The sequence below is a fragment of the Protopterus annectens genome, chromosome 6.part0 (genome assembly GCF_019279795.1).
Source record: "Protopterus annectens isolate FY-2018-M chromosome 6.part0, PAN1.0, whole genome shotgun sequence".
Classification (NCBI taxonomy): Eukaryota; Metazoa; Chordata; order Ceratodontiformes; family Protopteridae; genus Protopterus; species Protopterus annectens.
Genome location: NC_056737.1, coordinates 847,515,907 through 847,538,406, shown reverse-complemented (window position 1 = coordinate 847,538,406; position 22,500 = coordinate 847,515,907). Strand labels below are relative to the sequence as shown.

Below are 22,500 nucleotides of genomic sequence, written 5' to 3'. Positions count from 1 at the left end.
ATAATTTGTAGGAAGGAATGTGAATTTAGCACTAGCACTTTAAAATTTTAAATGGTGTAAGTCAGGTGACTGTTTTTAGTATTTTTAAGGGAGCAGGAGTTATGTATCAGTGTTCTGATGAAGTCTTATGTAAGATGAAAGCGCTCAACAGATATTGTGAATAAACTTGTAGTGTTCAACACTTTGGACTGGAGTCGTGCTGGTGCTTATTGAAGTGTTGCTGGGACAGCTTGTGGTGTTTTATCCTTTCCTGGTTGACTGGTCTCAGTTTTTTATTTATTCTTAGTTTTAAACATAATATAGCTGATTTTGCTACAGCTCAAAGTTAGGAAAGCACTTCAAATTATTCCCAGACATGAAGAGGCACAGAACTATAAGGTTCCATTTTGATTTCTATGGTTTATTCATCTAGCAAATATCTTTCAACATGATTTCTTTTTTAGTTTATAATTAAACTCCTATACAGTTTAAACATTTCTTGTTTAATTTTATACCTGGCAGAATGCAAGAACATGTACTAAAGCCATAATGTATTTTACATAAGTTTTATTCAGACAAAAAGTGTCCTACACTAAACTTTGGTTTTCAGCAAAAGTTATGTTAATTACACAGTAACACAAAACAAACAGTGTACTTCCTGACATTCAGACTCTCATAATGTATACACACTTTGAAAGGGACAGACTTGCATAACAGTGGCTCTTATTCAAGAATACAATAGCAATAGTGATTCAGCTGCACCATTTAACCTGATTTTTAACAAACATTAAGTCTGTATTACAACTCATAATACACCCTGTTTCAAAATGCACCTACAGGCATAGAGAATACAACAGTTTGTGCAAAGGTCTGAGTGTGGATTGTGGTACAGACTTTGTTGTCCCTTTTCATTTGCCTATTGTGTGCTTTGAACAAGTCACCTAACCAAATGGTGCCTGGGGGCAACTAGGAATTTGGGATAAGCACTTCAGTGGTCCTGGACTGCAAACTACCTATGAAACTAAAAGTGAGAGATATCAAGCAGCAGTGAGCAATACTTTAGGCATGTGTGGCAACAGTGATGGGGTTATGATACAACACAATGGAATTATAAGAACAGCAGAGAACCACTGTTATCTCTGGGCTTTACAATCAATTTCCTTTGAGAGGTGTGTGTGTGTGTGTGTGTGTGTGTGTGTGTGTGTGTGTGTGTATATATATATATATATATATATATATATATATATATATATATATATATATATACATATACATATACGGTTTACAGTCAAAATGTTGACATTGACATGCACGACAGCCTCCTCCTCGAACATGGTAGGAGAGACAGTCGGAATGACGACGTTCATGTGTACATCCATTTAGAAAGACGTACACGGGGCAGGGACTCACAGCATGGATGTAAATGGGGGATTTACAAAGTATGATCGACAGAAATTGTCGACTTTGTTCCGCTGACCAGACAACCTAATTAATATGTATGAGTCGACATTATTTGTCATGGAAGTCACCGTTTGCGTAAGTGATTTTCATGTTTTTGATAGTAAACCATACGCATACATATATGCGCGCACACACACACACACACATATATATATATATATATATATATATATATATATATATATACACACACACATATGGATATGTATATATGTATATATATATATGTATATGTATATATATATATATATATATATATATATATATATATATATACACACACACACACACACACACATATATGTATGTATGTGTATATATATATATATATATATATATATATATATATATATATATATATATATATATATATATATATATATATATATATATATATATATATATATATACATACACACACACATATTGAATGGATGTTACTGACTGAAGATTCCTCCTGTAGCAGTCCCACTTAATTCAAAGAATGTAAAAACAAAGAAGCAGCAGTATTGCCATTCCTGTTGTTGCTAGGCTGAACCTCTGGCTAGTTCTATTACTCGTTATTCTAGAATTTATTGTTTTCATTTTCAGTCTTTTCCAGCACTGTGCCATGGTACTTTTGCCTTCCTTTTCCTTGTATGTATTTTTAATGCTTTATTTCATATTTCTCTGTCATTATGCAAATATTAACTTATGTGACCATTTCTTTAAGTATACTCATTTATTACAGTTTTTCTAACTTTGCAGACTACAGATGTTACTCTTATTTTATAGCTACAATCCGCAGTAGTGCTGGTTGAATTACAATGAGTGTAAATAGGTTGAAATCTTGAGGCAGTAAGGGGAAATGGGATCATTTGCTAGTCCTTAGAGACCTCCCTGGATGACCTGGCTGGATTTCTGGTACGGTGCAATGTCACTGCCCTGAAATAAAACTATAGCCAGGCAAGGGCTCTCCTTGTGCATGAAACAAAACAGCTTGCTTAACATTCCAGGCTAAATGGAAGGATCTGCAGACCCTCACTTCTGTGTTATTATCTAACAAATTGGGCATTGCTTGTGAGTTGCTGTGAATTTTGTTTTGAATTTATAATTCAGACTTGGCCAGATGAGAATTTCAGCTGTGATTTATATTTTGATAGTCTACGTGAGTTCAATGTAATTTAGTACCCGGGGTGCAGCCAGCTAAGTTAGATCTTTATAATACTTGGTTCAGATCTCAGTCAAATGGATCAATGCCTCTGAGTTCTTCCTGCATAAAGAAGAAAACTAAATAAACCTTTGTGTTTACCACTGACCAGGAAATATTGAGGAGTTTGTATAAGTGCTCTGAGAGTACCACATCAACTGTCGAATCAGCCTACTTGTTGGCTTTAGGGGATTTTAACACTTGGGTTTGAAGATGAGACCATGAGTCTAGGATATTTTTTTTCTCAGCTTATGGAGACCTTTGGGTTTATTCACACAGGTACCTCTGTAACCCAATTTAAAGAATATGAATTAAACCTGATGTTCCAACCAGCTGTGGTTCAGTTTATAGGTTCCTCCAACAGTGGGCTCTCTCTGATATGGTTACCAGTCATGGAAGAGGTGTATTCTGGGAAATTGTGTCATTTATCATACTGTGAGACAATTGTCTTGTTGGATCAATTTCTTCCTGACTACAGTGCTGCTGACTCTGAGAAAATGGTGAGATCACATAATAAGCCTTTCACCTGTGATCACAGTCAGATAGCACCACACTGTTTTGTGCCGGCAGTGATCTATTAAGGTTGGAACAGTCAAAAGTCACAAAGTCTCATAAAACTCAAGAGGAATTTGGAAGGGCAGGTTGTGATGAGTTTGCATATCAGTGAAGATGCTAGGACTCTGGATGAATGCTATCCTCTTTACCAGTCAGAGATCACATGTGAGAAGGCAATGTTCTTATCCCATGCGATCTCTTCAGCACTGCATTAACAAGCAATCATTTGATATTGTTGATAATCTTTGTACTTCAGACTGTCTTATTAAATGAAAAGCTTTTTCAGTTATATTAGGAGCTTTCAACTCAGCACTTTGCTGCTAAGGATGCTCAAATCTGGTTTGATGCTCTCCAGGCTGCTTTGCATGGATACCATGGGATTTTCAGATTTGTACAACCAGACTGTCATTTCAGTTAGTTTCAGACTTCAGACCATTGTCTATACAATTTTGTGTTGTTTTGTATTAGTAATGTGTCCCACAACATGTGGACTAGATCTGGAACCATCTAGGCTTGTTTACTGTTGTCTGATGGCACTCAGTCAAAAGTTTTTTATAGATTATGAGATGACCAGTGATGCTCCCTGCCCATCCTAATCCATGTGTGCAAACCCTAACACTAACCCTGCCCCTGCTTCTAACTAACCCTAACACTAACCCTGCTCCTGCTTCTAATCACAATCCTACATATTACCTTCTGAGAAATCCCTTCACTAATAGGACCACTATTCAGACAAAATGTGCCTGAAAGCAGTGTTAGTTTTTTTGTTCTGTTTTTGTATAACTGAACACAAAGGGAAATGTTTATTTTCCTTTTCCGATCAGTATATCGTGGGGTATGGTTGTTTTTTTGTAGGTTATGGTGCTTTGATGTTCGGGGACTTTATTTGTTGGAGAAAGAAAGTTTAGCTTTTTTTCTAGGTTTTTAACTTCAGGAAGTTGTGTATTTCGGAATAGTAACCATAATCATATATGATTACTTCAGGAATAAGTGAACGCTCAAATCAGTGTAAAAAAAATATTGGTCTTTTTAGCTCAAATATAAAAACAATGAAACCCCCCAAAACAGTATTTTACTCAAGGGGACATGGCCCCTGCACCCAATATCCTCTGTTAATTATATATACCAATAAGATTATATAACAGTGGTGAATGGGCAAATACCCAGCATCCAATGAATCACAATCTTGCATGCAGAGTTGCCAGCAGGCAGAAAAACACAAAAAAAGGAAGTCATGTTCTCAGTCTTCCCTACAGAAGAACAACTTTTCAGTATAAATCACCTGAAATTTGACAGGAATATTTATAGTATATGAAAAACTGATAAATTTAACAATTGCATTGCAAAATCAATGTTTCCAAGGTACAAGTGTGTGGATGACTTTGCCATCCCTATGCAAACTGAAAGGCATATTCACACTGTGAGTGCCTTTTGCAAAAGCTTAACAAAATACATAATGACTGCTCAAAATCAAGAGGACTAAGGCATTATATCATTTAGCTTAAGGCTTCGAAAATGACCCACATAATTAACCATCAACGGTCAAGCCCAAAGAACCATCAAGCACTTTACTTACCTTACCTTACCTACTGCACATGTTAAACAGCAAACACAGATGATGAGATTGGGCACTGGATGTAATGCTCCAGTTCCTGCTTTGAAACAGTGCCCCAGTACAGCTTCACTGTTGTGACCTATGGAAGGAGACACACTGCACTGGTACAGCTTCACTGCTGTGACATATGGAAGGACATGCACTGCACTGGAACAGCTTGACTACTGTGACCAAAGGAAGGGCACACAATGAACTGGTGCAGCTTTACTGCTGTGACCTATGAAAGAACACATACTGCACTGGTACAGCTTCACTACTGTGATCTATGGAAGGACACATTACACTGGTACAGCTTCACTGCCTGTAACCTGTGGCAGAACACACTGTACTGGTACAGCTTCAATGTTGTGACCAATGGAAGGACACAAACTGCACTGGTACAGCTTCACTGCTGTGACCTATGGAAGGACACACACTGCACTAGTACAGCTTCACTGCTGTGACCTATAGAAGGACAAACACTGCATTTGTAGAGTTCCATGTTGTGGCCTATGGAAGGACACAAACTGCACTGGTACTGCTTCACTGCTGTGGTCTATGGAAAGACATACATTGCACTGGTACAGCTTCATTGCTGTGACCTATGGAAGTACACACTTTGTACTGGTACAGCTTCACTGCCTGTAACTTATGGAAGGGCACACACACTGCACTGGTACAGCTTCACTGCCTGTGGCCTATGGAAGGACTCACACTGCACTAGTACAGCTTCACTGCCATGATGTTTAGAAGAACACACACACACACACACACACACACACACACACACACACACACACACACACACACATACAAACTCTGCACTAGTACAGCTTCACTGTCATTATCTGGAGGACACACATTGCACTGGCACAGCTTCATTGCCTGTGACCTGTGGAAGGACATGGACACTGAGATCCCTTACGGCTATTTCTTTTTGGAACTTGAACTTGCACTAAGTTTTCATATCATCCAAACATTGTAGAGAATCACCATTAGAGATGATAGCTGAAATTCCTCCACACATAATGTGAGAATTTGTATAGTGGTCAGAGACAGCACTACAAATATTTCTTTATGCTTCCTTACAAGAAAACAAATATAGATATTTAGAATTTGGGGAGATGGCCAACAACCAAACAACCAACCAACCTCCAAAGAATCACAGGTGCATTCAAGCAAGGGTATGCACTGATCAAAATGTCTTCATTTTAAAGTCTGAAGGAAGGAAGGAAGGATAATAAGAAAAAAGTAGAACTCTAACCAGTGGGCAGTTTGGCAAAACAAATTCTGGTATTTCTGCACATGGATTGTGAGTCAATGATTTTTTTTATTGTGCCTCCTCCATTTTTGTCATTCAAGTATAGTTGTGTTTATCATCAAGTCTGAGAATCACAAATAATCCAGAGGATGTAGTACACTAAATACTAAGGAAGAGTTACTAAGTTACTGCCACAGGAGTCCTGCCAAAACTTGTTGTGGGGATGCCAACAATGCTTTGTCTTCCCAAGCAATTTGCTTTGAACAGCTCACTGTGTGGCTAGACCCCAAGTCTTATTTTCCTATTGTCAAAATGTTATCCTGGCTATTTTTCTACAACTTACGGGCACATAGTCTATAAAATTTACAAACTTGTAAACTGTAATGAAAATTCATTTGCTATATATTGATAGAAGGTGGTAGGTAACAAGGTGTGCCTTCCTCTTAGAAGATGAGAGATTAATAGAGCCATTAAAATTATGCTAAGTATAAAACAGGAACAAGAAAATAAATGCATACATGAAAAATGCTGCTTTAATTTAAATGGGGGACTGAGGCAGTAAGTTGTCAGAAATAAGTGAAATGTCTGCATCATCTAATAAATGACGTAATGCAATTTAGGGAGGTTTATGATGACTACAGGATAGTAGAAACTGCATTCAGACAACAACAACTCAACAATTTATGTTGGGATTTAACAGTATAAACGTTCATAAAAATATAATAACTAAACTTAACTGATATGGGAACTGATATGGGTTAGCATCAAATGTTGTAATCAATAACAACACAGGGGATCATGATCAGCTACTCATCATAACCAGGATGCTACATGTTCAAGACACAGATGTCAAGAAATATACCTTGAGAGCAAAGCTCAACAGGTACATTTTGACATCCATGTTAATAACACATAACTTCCCTGGTAATGCTCAGAAAGACTCAGTCATAATTCTTTGTAATGCACAGAGCATAACATGCTCCCATGTACTATAAAAGTTAGACAAATAAGAAAAAATAAAACAGTGTAGTCATGGGAAGTGTTTTTTTCACTGTCATAGAGTGGTTACTCAAGAAGAGCATTGGGAAGCCAGTAAACACTTTGTTCAAATTTAAAAAAGCCTGAATGAGTTGTTTTAACAGCTTTCTAATACTCTTTTCCTATAGTTGCTGAGCACTGTGTAGCATACGACTAGTGCTTAACTGCAGTGTGTGTGTGTGTATATGAGCGGGTGGTTCATAACAATTGCTATGTACCTTTTTGATGTCAGAAAGGTGCTTAACAAGCTTATCTTTTCACCAGTTTTGGAGTGTTATCAGAATGCTCCATGCTCACAGCATAGCCGGCCTTAGGCATAGGTCAACTAGGCAGCTGCCTAGGCATCACTCTAGCAGGGGTACTTCTCCAGTATTTATTTGGTGTAGGTAGACCAGGATGGGGGCAACAGGTGGTGTGGTGGGGGGCACCATGGAGCCCTTTTGCCTAGGGCACCAGTTGTTGGGGATTTTAAACCCCTGGGGATGTTGTGTGGATTCTACATCATTTGTACTTAAAACTCTGACAGGGTCATAGAGTCTGCATAAGAGTAATGAAACATTTGCCAGTAGCATGCAGTATCAAGAAATTTGCAGCAAGATAATTATATGGCTGATGTAATAGAAAAGTGTCATAGACTGGTAACATGCTAACATGATGGAGCAGGAGTTCCAGTGTACTTATAAGGAAAAGGAAATAATGAGAGACATGCATGGATATCATGCTGAACAAGTGCATTCAATTATTTTAAAGTGTTTAGTTATACAAGGATGGAACCTCATTTTTGCTTAAAAATATGTTTTTGGATTTTTCTGTTACAAGAAAAATCAAATGTACATGTGTTTCACCTCTATACGCACATATCTACAAGTTAAGTTACACACAGCCCTGCATTTACAGTTGAAGCATTATGTTACAAAAATTCCTCTACAGAGGGTATATAGCTCATACTGCCCCTTAGAGTGAAGTTTAAGGGGACAGAACTCTGAGGCAGTGCAGTTATTCTGTTTAATTGTATTACTTTGGAAACTGTTTTTAGATTTTTTTCTACAAGTTTTATGCAACCTATAAAACAATGTGACGTCTAGGAAACCGTTACGGTTTTCCATGTCAGAGTGTTATGAAATGCAGAAAAATTCCAGTTTGTCCATGTGCATGACTGGCAGTTAGTATAGAGGAACAAGGCTGTGAGGTATTAACAACCTGCTTTCTTTTTTCCAGGGTTTGATTCCCTTGCATCCACTTGTGTGCTATATGACTCTAAGTTATAACAAAATGTAAAACAAATGAGCCAGATTATGGCATCATTAACAAAAAAAAAAAAAATGGGGCACTGTTTTATGCACCACTGATCATGGTCAAATACTACACAACTGCTAACGCCTTTAGCTGTTGAAAGCAATAGTGAAGTGTATAGGAAAAGGATAGAGCATAAACTGAATTATGTCAGAAGGTGAATTGTTTCATTTTGATCAATTATTTTCAGAACAGTTTTTGACGAATGAAATTAAGAACTTTATGTTTAAAGAATCATCTATCTAAGCTACAAAATGCATCCAGTTTCTGTTGTAGTATATTTTGTTACCATTGTTTTGCATTTATGTTTACAGATTTCAGTTTTTCAGAGCTATGAGATGTTTCTGAGAACATGGCTCACACATCTTTGCCATTGTTGTGAGAGGCAAAGAAAATAACCATGACTCAGCTGGAGAACATTAACCTGTTGAAAAATCTGGAGCACTTTCAAAAACCTGGAATTTCTAAAAACTTGAAATTTCTAATCCCTGGTGTGGGAAAGAACATTAATAATATTGTTGTTGCAGCTTCAGCAATATATCTTCTAAAGCTATTGAAAAGTACCTAGTCAGGAGCATAATGTAGATTAGAAATAGCTGAACAATGCACATGTGCTACACTTTAATCATAGATGTCTTAAAGTGTCAAATTCTTGATAGGCTGTGGAATTTGAATAACAGCTCTTCTGCTTTTGCACAAGCCATACTAACCATAAGGAGTACACACACTTGCAAAAGACAGCAAAAGCAAATACATCTAAGGTCAAAAATCACGTCCTAGCTAATATTAACTTAAGTAGTTAGTGTTTTATTTGCACAGTGACTGTTTTCATTTTTTTTCCCTGATGCCATCCATGCCTCCCAAGCAACATCTCCCCATCTGTTAAAGGTAAACTTGTTAAGCAAAAAAAAAAAAAAACATGGATAATAAATGTATTTATTTGGTATAAACAACAAAATGACACCCTTTCAGGATCAAGATTTCTTATTTAAATTTTTAAAGTTGTTGTAGAATGCAGCAAAATGGCTTAAAATTAAATTCAAAACCTATCTGACTGAAGGAAATATTTTAAAGTGAAACAGTGATAGCACATTTCATTAATATTACATGCAGAAAGACAGACACAGTATTGACATTCATGCATCTTGCAGGTAAGGAGGGTGATAAAAGTATTACAATACATTTTAAGAAAATTGTTGTCAGAAACTGACACATCAAAGTTTCCTCCTTGATTTTTTTGGGTAGGATTCTTCTTTCACAAATTATCTTATTAGATGTGTAGTATTTTTATACCTACAAAAACCCTGGTTTAATTTCAACAGTTAAAACTGTCACATTTCTGTTCTAGCTTGTGGAATACTAAAGTGCTTGTATATTCATTAGCAAGCATGCTACTCACAAAAAACGCTCACAAAAAGAGCAGAGTATGTAAACACAATGTCCTATGCAAATTGTCACTAAACCCCATCTCTATACTGTTTCCTACAGAGTATTAAGTTGCTATTTATGCCTGGCACACAAGGCATCCTTGGACACTGCTCTGATGGAACCTTTGCATATCTGCAAAACCAATGGCACCATAACTACTAGATCTAAGAATTTAAACTTTGCCTGTGACTTAAATAGGACATGTTGGCGGGTCAGGTGCATACCTCAGAGAACCCTTATTCTTTGGAAGAGGATTCCCAGCCATGTGAAACAGAGCCCTTCTCCAGCTCTTTTCAAGCTTAACCTGGACCGATGGATGGAAAATTGGAAATTCACCCATGGTCTGACACCTATGTCCTTGATAGATAGAGACAGAGACTAAATCATGCCCTAACTAACATATACCCTTTAAAATAACCAGTAAAGCAAAAAAACTCTTGAGATACATTTGGGTCACATGTCTTGGCTTATAAAGGCCCCATTGGTCATTAGCCTAGTATACATCTATGAATATATGAACCAGTGGACATTTAAAGAAATTCTGAATAAGGCAGAACTAAGGCAACATAGTTAATGTCATCGAAAAAGGATTCAGGTGTTTGAATCAATAAATACAATATTAAATATAATGGGATTTTGTAACACTATGAGCTATTCAGACATATTTTACTAATCTTGGTATGAAACAGCTCTTTTGCTATATTGTGTTACTTTTTAATAGTAGAACTCACAGAGAACATATTTGCTTTTTTATCTGGCATACCCCCATCACCAAAAAATAGCTACTTAGATTTGTACTACAAAAATGAAACAGAAGGCTGACTAGTTAAAGAGGAGGTCCATATTATGATCATTGTGTGCTCTGCCCAGAGAGCAAGAGCTATGCTGCCCTATTAAGATGCCCCCAATCCACCCTGGAACAGTAGAAATACATATTAACTCATTACAGCAGAGTGTGCCTCCAGGCGTTTTTGCAGTTACCTCCTACACCTCTAGGTGTCAAATATGCTATTTCATATTTGCATTAATAATTCCAAAACCATGCTACATACAAGGTACCAGAATATTTTTTTTCTGGGAGCATACATGGTGAAAAACACAATTGTTTTGATATCTGACCTCTGGCAATGAGTATTTGTTAGAACTGTAAGGTGATAACTTCATTTTTTTTTAAAGGTTCAAGCCACACCCACTGGAAGTTAAAGGTATACACTCAAAAGAGCTGTACTGCAGGGAATGAGTTAACAAAAATAAATTAATGTGGATAGATGTATTCTGGGATCAGTTTTGTCTGTGATTTATTTTATTTATTTATTTCAGTTTGATTACCAGGGAAGTCCACTGGGCCACGAGGTGCCCATTTTCAGTGGAGGCCCAGGGCGAAAAGCTCCAAAGGCAGTACAATCAAGGTTACAAATGAAAGATAAAAATATAATAGAAGTACAATAGAAGTGTCTCGTATTAATTACACATAGTAAGAATAATGCAACAAACTAAAATAACATTTTAAAGTTCTAAAAATGTTCTAAAAACAATCTAAAAGATTCTAAAGAAAAAAATGTTCTAAAAATTATCTAGATTTTTTTTTTTGTGTGTGTGATTGGAATTAATTCCATTTGCAAGCAGTACTCCTGAGTCACCACTGAAGTTATGTATTTCTGTTTAAACATTACTCGAGCAACAAATTTACAACAAATTATCTAGAGCAGAGAAATATTTGGACAATATTAAAAACCTGTGATTTGTTGACCTAAGGAATCAAATTGCATATGGCATCACATGAAATTATTTATGTGTGTAGATAGATGACAACAGCATAATATGGAAATGCAACAACATTTTATTTATTTACTTAACCTGAGCAAGCGAACCGGTACTTCTTTGATTTTTCTCAGCCATAATGAAGAATGCTTGAGTCCAGGTATACAGGTAAATGCTAAGTATATGGACACTGAAGAGCAGGCAGTACAGAAGTATTTTTGCAGGTGAAAGGATATTGGAATACCTGCAGAAATTTACAACAAGACTGGGGAGAATATGCAAACCCTGCAGATATCATGCAATAAACTTAACACCTAAGAAGGTTTTTGTTTATTCATTTGTTAACTGAGTATGTGAACTAGTCATCATGGACCTTTTTCAACCACCACCTAGGCGACAAAGACAAGGGTGAAAGTAAAATATGCAGATATATCTTAGGCAGTCAATCAACCAGCATGTTGTTAGGGTGGTAAAAACTGGAATATCCACAGAGACATACAATAATAAACAAACTCTGCACACACAATATGTGGAATGAACACTGGAGATGTGAGACAAAGGTCTAAACAACTGAATAGGCTAGCTGAGACATCCAAAAACAAGTTACCGTTCCTTTCCAACCATTTTTCTATATCAAGAAGCATAACTTGAAAATGCCTTAAAACATATCAGTCACACACACACACACATATGTTCATATATATACATACATACATATATTAAATTATTTCTTGCAGGTGGAATCTCCCACTCCCTATGTGACACTGCCAGCCCAGCTATCTGGAATTTTGTAAATAATTCTATGTCATTCGTGAATATTGATATGATTTATACAGAACTGTATGTTATGTACTGAGCTTCAGGAATGTAACCACATTGTACCCCACTGGAAAAGAACAGAAATCTATATAAACTATATACCTGTGCAAATGTATGTTTTAATAGTAGAAGCTGGGACACACAGAGTTAACTTGCAAAACTTCAAGAAAATAAGTTGAAAATTAAAGTGTTTTATGATTGTGTTATCTCTCAGTAAACAGACACAATGTCTTGAGGTACAGAGTTTCCTATGGTCTTGAAACAGAAATTACTAGGTTTCAAATCTAAAAGTGTGTAATTGTTTTATAACTTCAAGTTCTGAGCAAACATCTCAGAGATATTTATTTTCACACAGAAATGTTACATTTTGTTAAGTTTCTGTTATCCTGGGAACTGAAGGCAGGTGACAAAGAATTATATAATCCAGGCTAACCCAGCAGTAATACGTGATATTAATTTAAGAACTCTCTCAGAGAGAGAGAGAGAGAGAGAGAGAGACTGGACATTTTGTATCTTGTCTTGGACTAGAAACATGCATTCATCATCATCTACATTCCCTTGCTAATAGTAAGTAACTAGGGTAGAGTCATATCGCTTTGATATAGACAGGAATATAGATAGTAAAGATTAGTTTAGAGGTTTTCTGTATTTATTTGAGACTGTCCTGCAATGTTGTTTTAAAATTATTTCCTGTGATTCTGAACTCTGTAGTTACTGTGTTGATTGAGTATTGTCTTGTTCTTTTATTATGTATTATTAAATATATTTAAGCCTATCTTTGTGGATGATATTTGAGAGACATATTTAAGCTCTTACAGTACTTGCATATGTATTTGGTGACGCTGTACAGGCCACTCCTAAATAGCTTTGGTATTGGTCACACTTACCATTTGGATAAGACTAAAATTACATAGTAGGATTGGTCACCCTTTGTAAGGGCCTTTATAGTAGCTGATAAGTAGGGGTTGGTGGCAGTGATAACTACCTTATAGTCTAGGCAGAAGGGATCATAGCTAATAAACCTGTGCCAGCCTTCCTCAGGTGTGTGTGTGTGTGTGTGTGTGTGTGTGTGTGTGTGTGTGTGTGTGTGTGTGTGTGTGTGTGTGTGTGTGTATTTGTATATAAATCAAATCTCAAAGTGTGTGTGTCTGTGTGTGTGTGTGTGTGTGTGTGTGTGTGTGTGTGTGTGTGTGTGTGTGTGTGTGTGTGTGTGTGTCAGCTACGTGGGCAGGGACAAGAAGCACTGACTGGACAGAGAGGGTGTTGGAGATCTTGGTTTGACTCCTGAGCTGAGATCTTAACCCTATAGCTGTGCCAGAGGGTAATCTTATTGGAGATCTTGAGAAAGAGGGAGAAACCAGCCCCAGGTTGACTGTGATCTCTATGTGCTCTTAAGGGAAATTGTACTTTGCTGTGTGTGTACTTGTCATTCTCCCAATGTGTATGTCCCTCACTGGTGCTAGTGGTGAGGATTGAGGCTCCTTGATTGCTGGGCCAGTGCAGGGGCATCACACCCCTTAATATAAATAGTAACTCCATGGTCAGACAACAGTGGGGAAAAGTAAAAAATGAAAAACCATGATTAAAACAAGTTGAAAATAAAACACTTGATGAACATTCCCTTGATGGAGTGTAGGTATGTCTGCTGCATTGAGATCCTGCTGTCCAAACTACTCCTGGTAACTCAAAGTTTATATTTTGTCAATGAAATTAGTGATATGAAACTGATTTGCATCATTAGTAAGGTAAATAATATACTAATCTATCAAATTTGATCTTAACATATTTTGCTAATGTGTTATATCCTTGAAAGTATATCCTTGATATCATCTATGCCTCAGTCCTGACCTAATGATTATGTTTGTAATCGGAATAATAGATTCTGCAATAGAGTAGTTCAGATTTTCTGTAGAGCAGGTTTTTGGTATTAAATGATTAGCCGGAGTGATTAAAACTGCAGTAAAGAAAAAAAAATAGCAATATTCAGTTCTTGAAGATATTTCCTGCAGAAATATTAGCTTGCATTCCACATAACTTATACACCACACTGAAAGACATTTATTTAGTTATGACATTGCTTCTATAATTGTTTTCCTTATTTGCTTTATAGATGAGGCATAGTGCAATAATTACAGTTCTGCTCTCTCTGTTAATGTTCAACTTCTAATACTTGTAATGTGAAAGTCTGAAAATATTGCATTATTTTGCCACAGATTAATCATGATGTTATATGTGAGGAACTACATCACAGGGTTCCAGGTTCACTGTTCAGTCTAAAAGGTATTCAAACTCAGGGCTCCTAGGAGACATTTAATATTTTGCTAAGAGTTAGACCTGGAATATAAACAAAATGTACATAACATACACTACTAGTCATGTTAATGAGTTTTGAAATTTTGTTAATTTTTTTCATCATCTACAAAAAGAAATACAAACATATTACATATATAGTAGGATCAAGAACTCTGTGAGAATTCAGGCATGTACTTCAAAGAGAAAAAGCAGTTATTATCTTAGCTTATACAGGCAGCTGGGAAACAGAAAATAGTGTTCCAAGCAGGCCACATTTGTCATGAAATTCAGAGTACATAATTGTAGAACTGCTTCTCTCTCAGACTGATATAAACTATAACGAGAAAAAAAGCTTCATATAAATGCACTGTAACTTCTGCTTCTCCACCTACACTGCAGGTCTGTAGACCTTTATATCTAAGAAAATGGTCCAGCAAACTTGCAGCCTACTCAGTCATATTCAGGGAGAAATGTAGAGCCATCTCATATTTTGCTGTATGAATCACACAGGTGTGGAATTGAATGAAAACTGCACATAACTATTGATAATAAGAGGAAATGAGGGCTTTGCAATTAAAATGTGAATACCTGTTCAGTTGATTTTCTGCCTTATAATAGGATACAGGTAGATAACAACAAGATCGATAGTTGAGCCATGCACAGTAATTTGCCATCCATGAAAGTCAATGTGAGAATGTGAGTGTGAATGTGTGTGTGAGTGTGAGAGTGTGAGTGAGTGATTGTGAGTGTGTATGGGAGTGTGTGAGTCTGAGAGTGTGAGTGCGTGTGTCAGAGTGCGAGTGTGAGTGTGTGTACGTGTGTGTGTGTGTGTGTGTGTGTGTGTGTGTGTGTGTGTGTGTGTGTGTGTGTGTGTGTGTGTATGTGTTCCATATGACTGAATGAGAGCAACAGTTTCTGTGATAAATCTCGTTTACCCCCTTAATTAACATACATTACATAAATCATTATCAGAAAATCTCAGATGATGTATCCAAGTTCGTAAGTGTATCCATTTTTGAATGAAATATAAGCTGACCTAAGTGTCCTTCATGAATAAATGCAGATTGGCTGGGGACCTGGGACTTTTGTCATTTCTGCATGTCCAACGTGCTGACATTAGAAGTACAGTAAAGCTTTTGACAACTCTGTGGGATTCACTGTGTAAGCCATGTGAAACAAAAACAGGAAAATTCTAACTTTTTTGATTCATACCCTCCGAAGTACTGCTGATACTGATGCAAGAAACTTGCACATGCATGTGACGTGACTCATGTAGACGGAACTCATGAACATAATTCTAAAATACTAATTGAAGCACAATTCAGTGATCAACATTTAGTAATTTATTCACAGAATACCTGAACCACAGGTTTTTTAAATGCTAAAACTGACCAATAAGACTTAAATCTAGAAGGTACTGCCCACAAGAAGCAGTTATATAGTTCCTTCAGGTGTGTGGTCAATTCTAAACTGATATTATTTGGGCAATTTTAAACAACCTCATATTAAAATATAATTTAGCTTGCATTTCATATTAAGATCTACACTGCATATCTTGTAATAATAAAAGATTTTTATTGAGATAGTAACAACATTGTTAATAGGGCTGCATGACAAAGGTTTGCATTTATCAACTTCATTTATCATTGTTATATTTTAACCTAAGCCATAGTATTTGCATCATGTGAGGAATGGAAAATCTGTGTGCATGGTTTATATCTCTTAAACAAAGTGCTTGACAGTGTTGCTAAGAACAAGTCACGTGAATTTCCAATCTGAATCACCACTTTAGGAATGACTAAGGTTATTACAAAATTGTTTTCCTGCACAGGCTGAGCTGTTGCTGCTGTGCAAGCCAGCTAGATGCTAAGATTGTTAAATGGCACTATACAGTGCAGAGATTGCACAAACGCCACCAAGACTAGAACAGCAGCAGGGCTTGCCTACTGGCATCAGTATCAACCATGGTTTGTTTGCCAAACACTAAGGTAAGAGGATGAGAAGAGCACACCTCCTAAAGACGTCTGCACTAAGAAAAGGTACAAAATATCTGGATGGCAAGAACAGTTACATCCATTTGTAGAAGTAAACTGTCTCCACAGCAGTACCTTATTCTGTTAAAATACATGACTGATTTATCTTTAACATTTATTGCTGCTTTGATATGTCTCCTACTTCAGAATGGTCTAAGTTGAAAACAAGTCAAACCCAAGCAACATGAAAGCACCTTTTATGAAATACGTAAAACACTGTACTGCCTAATAAGCAAACTTCTTCTAAACATGATGTCGGTGTGCATTTTTGAGCCTGTTCATCTGCAACCTTTGGAGATTATACAGTTTAAATGCATGTTGGCAATATTTATACTTATTTTTGGACATTACTCATGTATTTGATGGTATATTACACATGTATTTGATGGTATCTTATATCTGTTTTAACATCATGGACTTGAGGTCACATCAGGCATTATCACCCTTAACATTACTTGCACCCCAGTACCTTAAATGAAATTATCAGATGAGCCCTTCCTGCACTATGCTTATGTTTAAGCCTTTTGTAACCTACTTCACTATTATGAAATACAACATATGTTAGTTGCCTTGTACCCAGGTTAAGACTAAAAGTCTTTAGGTAACATCATCAAGTGGGTAAATAAATAGAGTATGGATTAGATTATATTTTTGTCACCAGCTGGGAAGACCATATGCAAGAAAAATGTAGAAACCGACAAAATTACATTCAGATTTATGCACAGAAGATGCTCTGTGCTTTGATGTTGACTTACAATATTCACATTCTGTAGTAAGGTGATTAAAAAATAATCAAATGAGATATGCACACAGCCCTTTGAGGTAAAAATATAACTTTCCTATGATTGCTTCAACTGACTGTCACTGTTTCCAGTCTGTTAATCCTATGCATTTGCAATATGGGGATCATGAGAATGTTTCTATTCAAGGTACTACGTATACAGTACCCTGGGTGAGGGCTGTTATTAAGGACCAAGCATAACATGAGTGCATGTGGCTGTTATTAAGGACCAAGCATAACATGAGTGTATGTGGACGGGCATATACATACATACACACACACACACACACACACACACACACACACACACACACACGCAAACATGCATGCACCCACACACATACACATATCTGACATGCTATGAGGTTGCCATTCCTTCGGATAAGTTGCAAAACTTGTCTGTCTGACCTCCTTTGATTAAAAAGAGCTTACTGTTTCTTAACTTACTGAGGGCTAAAATGATAAAGCAAATAATTTCTGGGAACAAATCTTGCAACACAACCATACCCGTTATTTATGGCCCATCAGTTAACTGGATTTAACTGCATTACCTCCTGTTACAGGGTCTAAATGCTTAATCTCAGTTCAATACAAGGTATCACATCACTTTTGTTAGTGTTTTCCATCCTTTAACAGAATGCTTTAACATTCTTGCATTTCATATTAAGTTCTACACTGCATATTTTGTAATAATAAAAGATTTTTATTGAGATAGTAACAACATTGTTAATAGGGCTGCATGACAAAGGTTTGCATTTACCAATTTCATTTATCATTATTGTTATATTTTAACCTAAGCCATAGTATTTGCATCATGTGAGGAATGGAAAATATATGTGCATGGTTTACATCTCTTAAACAGTGTGCTTGACAGTGTTGCTAAGAACAAGTAACGTGAATTTCCAGTCTGAATCACCACTTTCAGGAATGACTAAGGTTATTACAAAATTGTTTTCCTGCACAGGCTGAGCTGTTGCTGCTGTGCAAGCCAGCTAGATGCTAAGATTGTTAAATGGCACTATACAGTGCAGAGATTGCACAAACACCACCAAGACTAGAACAGCAGCAGGGCTTGCCTACTGGCATCAGTATCAGCCATGGTTTGTTTGCCAAACACTAAGGTAAGAGGATGTGAAGAGCACACCTCCTAAAGGCATCTGCACTAAGAAAAGGTACAAAATATCTGGATGGCAAGAACAGTTACATCCATTTGTAGAAGTAAACTGTCTCCACAGCAGTACCTTACTCTGTTAAAATACATTACTGATTTCTCTTTAACATTTATTGCTGCTTTGATATGTCTCCTACTTCAGAATGGTCTAAGCAGAAAACAAATCAAACCCAGGCAATATGCAAGCACCTTTTATAAAATACGCAAAACACTGTACTGCCTAATAAGCAAACTCCTTCTAAACATGATACTGATGTTCATTTTGAGCCTGTTCATCTGCAACATTTGGAGATTATACAGTTTAAATGCATGTTGGCAATATTTATACTTATTTTTGGACATTACACATGTATTTGATGGCATATTACACATGTATTTGGTGGTATCTTATATCTATTTTAACATAATGGTCTTGAGACCACATCAGGCATTATCACCTTTAACATTACTTGCACCCCAGTACCTTAAATGAAATTGTCAGATGAGCCTTTCCTGCACTATGAAGACTTTTCTTTTTTCTTCTTTCTTGCTTTCTTATGTTTAAGCCTTCTGTAACCTACTTCACTATTATGAAATACAACATATGTTAGTTGCCTTGTACCCAGGTTTAGACTGAAAACAGTCTTTAGGTAACGTCATTAAATTGGTAAATAAATAAACTGAGTATGGATTAGATTATATTTTTGTCACCAGCTGGGGAAGACCACATGCAAGAAAATGTAGAAGCCGTCAAAATTACATTCAGATTTACGCACAGACGATGCTATGTGCTTTGATGTTGATTTGCAATATTCACATTCTGTAGTAAGGTGATTAAAAAATAATCAAATGTGATATGCACACAGCCCTGTGAGGTAAAAATATAACTTTCCTATGTTTGCTTCAACTGACTGTCACTGTTTCCAGTTTGTGAATCCTATGCAGAATGTTTCTATCCAAGGCACTACGTGTACAGTACCCTGAGTGAGGGTTGTTATTAAGGACCAAGCATAACTTGAGTGCATGTGGACGGGCATACGCGCGCGCGCGCACACACACACACACACACACACACACACACATATATCTGACATGCACGAGGTTGCCCTTCCGTAGGATAAATTGCAAAACTTGCCTGTCTGACCTCCTTTGATTAAAAAGAGCTTACTGTTTCATAACTTACTGAGGGCTAAAATGATTAGAGCAAATACATTCTGGGGGCAAATCTTGCAACACAACCATACCCATTATTTATCACCCATCAGTTAACAGTATTTAACTACATTACCTCCTGTTACAGGGTCTAAACGCTTAATCTCAGTTCAGTACAAGGTATCACATCACTTTTGTTAGTGTTTTCTGTCCTTTAACAGAATGCTTTAACATTATTGTATAGGTCATAATCAACACAATAGGTCACAGTCTTCTCGTTTGCTGCCTTCTAGAACAAAACGACATATTTTCCCTTCATTTTCCCACATCAATATACCCGGTTAGATTATTTTTATAATGCCATCATACGACAGTGTGAAAGCCCAAACAGACAACAATAAAAGATGCAGACAGCTTTGCTCTGACCTATCATAGCCATGCATTCGGCCACTCAAAATTAGTAAAAAAAATACGTGAAGGTGAAATACGGCATGATGCACTGGACTTGGAAAAGATCAAAGGTCCTTTAAACAGACTGCTAATTGTTTTGTATGACTTATACATCTTGCATTGGATTCTTAATCCACTGGGCAACCACACCCAAGCCTGGTATGTGCCTTTTGATACTGATCATCTCTCAGAAACATTACCGACGACCCAATACGAGCGTGTACACCTTGGTGGCGCACAGTGGCTGCGTTGGGATGACATACCTCTCAAATGTCTCCGATTTTGACTCAAATTTCAATTCTGTCCCTCGTAATCCCTCCTAAGGCTAAAACTGATGACTTTTGGATGAAATGTGCTGAATTATACTGCATTAATAACGGCAATAATTAAGAGTTATAGATTTCCTTTCTTTCACAACATGTAAATTAATTAACATTATTTTATTCTGCCAATGTCTCAATTTAATAGTATTAATATTTTAAAAATGTCCCCGATTTTTTCTGGATTTGTCCCTAATTCTGTTGACATTTGTCCCTGATTGGTTGAGAACGATCTACCTCTGTTGTCCCAGCTGTTGGCTCTCCAGTTCGGTTCACCGCCTAGAGGGATGCCTTTTGATACATGGTTAATATAGCTTCACTGTTGCAGAGGATGGGGTGAGGTGGTGCGATGGGTACTCTTGTCTCCTTTCTGGATCTCAATTATGTGCACAGGTGAACTGACCTTACTACAGAATGGCCATGTTTGCATCTGTACGGAACACCATTTGGCCTTAGTTTATGCCTTCCGGACACTGACAGCTGAAATAGCTCCGTCATGATAACATTCAATTAAACGAGAATAAACCATTGTCTAAACTAATTATGTCTCGTACCATATGTGCCTATTTGCCCCGCGGGGGTAGTGTTGCGGTATCGTTGTCGCCTCACAGTAGGAGTAGGACGTATGCCCGTCCACATGCACTCAAGTTATGCTTGGTGTACTGTACACGTAGTGCCTTGGATAGAAACATTCTGCATAGGATTCACAAACTGGAAACAAAGTTATATTTTTACCTCACAGGGCTGTGTGCATATCACATTTGATTATTTTTTAATCACCTTACTACAGAATGTGAATATTGCAAATCAACATCAAAGCACATAGCATCGTCTGTGCGTAAATCTGAATGTAATTTTGTCAGCTAGAGCGTCTTCTGCGTGGAGACGTGTGAATGGGCGTACCTTCGTTGAAGGTTGTGCGTCAGGGCTGGTAACTCGGCACGCAAAAATCAACTACCATTCTTTAGCGGACCGGAGTTCTGCTGTGGCGACCCCTAACCGGGAAAAGCCGAAAGACACAAACAAATCATATGAGCATATGTGTATACGTAGAGATTACCGATTTAAAAACGTAAAATGTTATTTCTGCCTTCAGGTCACAGCGCGTCATCCAGGTACGAGCACGCGCATACCTGCCAAATGTTCCTCATTATGAGGAACTTTCTAAATTTCTGTGGTAAAAAGTCCACATTCCTCAACTTTCCACATTGGAAGGGTGTGCCACATATTTAGTCCTAAGAATTCTGTTCATTAATATTAATTGTTTCATTACTGCGGTCGAATGAGCGCTTGCATGTGTGAGGGTGGCTTCTTTGAAGGTTGGGCGTTGGGCTGGCAATAGGGTTACCACCTGTCCCACTTTGCGAGGGACAGTCCCTCTTTTGGCAGTTGTGTCCTGAAAAAAAAATTAAAAAATAGCAAATGTCCTGATATTTTAGGACAAGATTATTTCCTATATTTTATGTAATAACTGCATAAAACAGTTATTATGTATCTGAAACACCTAAATGTTATAAGAAACAGAATAAACAACTAAAATGCTACAAGAATGAGCTTTTATTTCGGCAAAAAGGTGAAGTCATGTCCTTTGTATTGGCTGTGACTATGTTTCATCCAGCAAAATCTGATGTTTGTACCAAAAATGCCCCATTTTGGGCATTTGAAAAGGTGACAACCCTAGCTGACAACTCGACACCGTAAAAATCCACTGCCCGTCATTAGCAGACCACTGATCCGCTGTGGCGACCCCTAACAGGGAAAATCCGAAGCAGTCTTCAATAATGCTGAGTCTCATTAAATAATCAAAAGAATGAGTTATTAGTAACACATTTTAACCATCAAATGAGGTTCCTAACTGAAGTTCTTAGTATGCTGACAGTACTGCTCTACATTTTGACAGTTTGCACAGTATTTCAGTTACTAAATAAAACTGTGCCCTGTATA

The 22,500-nt window shown here is 37.0% G+C and overlaps 1 protein-coding gene across 1 annotated transcript in view; it reads right to left on the bottom strand.

Annotated features, from left to right (window-relative positions):
- The window catches only part of LOC122804576, a 51,964-nt gene that overhangs the window by 28,800 nt on the left and 664 nt on the right, over nucleotides 1–22,500 (bottom strand). The gene's annotated exons all lie outside the window — the stretch shown is intronic.